The sequence below is a fragment of the Sorex fumeus genome, unplaced genomic scaffold (assembly GCF_029834395.1).
Source record: "Sorex fumeus unplaced genomic scaffold, SorFum_2.1 ptg000018l, whole genome shotgun sequence".
Lineage (NCBI taxonomy): Eukaryota > Metazoa > Chordata > Mammalia > Eulipotyphla > Soricidae > Sorex > Sorex fumeus.
The window spans coordinates 19,070,809-19,072,733 of NW_026606075.1; the positions used below are offsets into that span (position 1 = coordinate 19,070,809).

The 1,925-nt window shown below is 35.8% G+C and overlaps 1 non-coding gene across 1 annotated transcript; it reads right to left on the reverse strand.

The window, feature by feature from the left end:
- Nucleotides 1–1,056: 1,056 nt before the first annotated feature.
- LOC130021849 (U6 spliceosomal RNA) lies at nucleotides 1,057–1,160 on the reverse strand. Its single transcript, XR_008792204.1, has one exon. It is a non-coding gene; the product is annotated as a U6 spliceosomal RNA (small nuclear RNA).
- Between the last annotated feature and the right edge of the window lie 765 nt (nucleotides 1,161–1,925).

The window sequence follows — 1,925 nt, forward strand, 5'->3', positions numbered from 1 at the left end:
TGGCCAAAGGCACAGCAGCAATTTTGGGGTATCCTAAAGTCTGACGGTGCCATCAGGCTGCTGATGCACTTGCCTCACAGGTACAGTTTGACCTGCTGGCAGCACCATACTCCACAGAAACATCTTTTCTAAAGAAAAGTCAGAACTAAGACCTGAAAGATGACTGGGATGTTCATACAATAGAATTAAATGTAACAAAAATAGATGAGCAAGAAAAAGAAAAACATAAATCTGAATTGGTGGTCCTCTATTATCTGGGGACAAAAATCTCTGGTTGAGTGTGGGTAGATTTGATCTTGTTAATGAAGTGCTAGTAATAGAGATTCTTGAAGACACAGAGCAAGGATACAATTGAATTTTTTATTTGCTACAACATGACATGCTCTTATAGACGTAATCCACTCATTAATTCCTGTTTTCCTTTGCTTTGCTTGCTGGGTTTCTTTCTGCTGTCTGCCACTGGACAATCTTTTCCTGCTCCTGGCCCAGAGAACTCCATATTATGGTCAAAGAGAACCCAAAGGCTTCATTAGCCTGCTGTATTGTAAGTTAAAATTTTATGAAGGGAAGAAATTTTCTCCTGTGATTAAAAGAAAAAAAACATTAAAACACTATTTTGTGTTACTGAACTTATCTTAAATATATCTAAAGTTGACCATTAGTGGTCAGGAAAACTATGAAAATGGTCATTGAACTTATTAGGTTTAAAAAATAACGCAACTTAAGTTCAAAAACATGATTACAATTTTAGACTACATTTTGTCTGAAATCAGTCTTCATGACCAGAGTGCAGACTCTGAGATGACAGATATATTGTAGCCTAAGAACTAATACATGATGAACAATCATAAAAGATTTAAAAGAAATAGAAAATGTTAATTTGTGATGGTAAAAGATAATTTTTTTTTAAAAAAACCAACAAACAGGATGAGCAGACATAGGTTCATACTTTGTTTGGGCAATGCTGGACACTAAACTCAGGGCCTTACCCATGCAAGGAAGCCCTTGTTGCTGTTTTCTGTGTTTGAATGATAAACATGTAATAATCAGGGTTTTTTTTGAATGGATTGCTTCATAAATTTGCATGGCATCATTGCCCAGAGGCCATGCTAATCTTCTCTGTATGCCTCAATTTTAATTTATGTGTTGACAAAGCAAGCAAAGTGGGGCATTTATTTTGATTCAGTCGTGACAGACAATATATGCACTTTTACTGGTTAAGAATGATTTATATACAGATACCCACTTGACTTAAGGTTTAGTGTACTTCCGTTATCCTATTTAGCTTTATTTAGATCACAATAAGGTATAAGTAAAAAAGCATCTTTCAAAAGAAAACTAATTACAATATAAAAAATTGAAAAAGAAGACTTGAATCAATTTCCAGGTTCTGAGTGAAGTAGCTTTTAGTTTCAAGGAGGATGTAAGGTACAAAGGTAGAACTGTTCTAACTCATAGAAGACATCTGTTGGGCATCTCTTCTCTGTTTCCTTCCCTCCTCTCTTCTGTCCTCTTTCCTAAACCAGCCTAAACATCAAGTAAGTTTCTGTGCAGAAAGAAAAACTCAGGGCCAGGGAGAAAGTCAAGCAGTTTAGAACGTGTGTGAGACTTTTAGTTTGAGTCCAGGCATCGTATGGGATATTAAGCACTGTTGGGCTGAGTCTAACAGGAAGGGGCCTAGTCTGTATATGTATGTATATTTAAGAAACTTAATAATTTGGGGAATCAAAAGTCTTTAGCATTGAAACTTTGGTAGAAACTATTGCTGTAGTATCAGTCCTTATGCTGGTTCTTAAATATTAGTCAGAGTTATGTAAGAAGTGTGGAATACAAGAAGCAGTTGAAGAAAAGTTAAGTCAAGGGCTTCTCTTCTGATTAATGCAGGTACAGGGTGTGTGGTTAATAGATTAGGAACAACCCTTGTT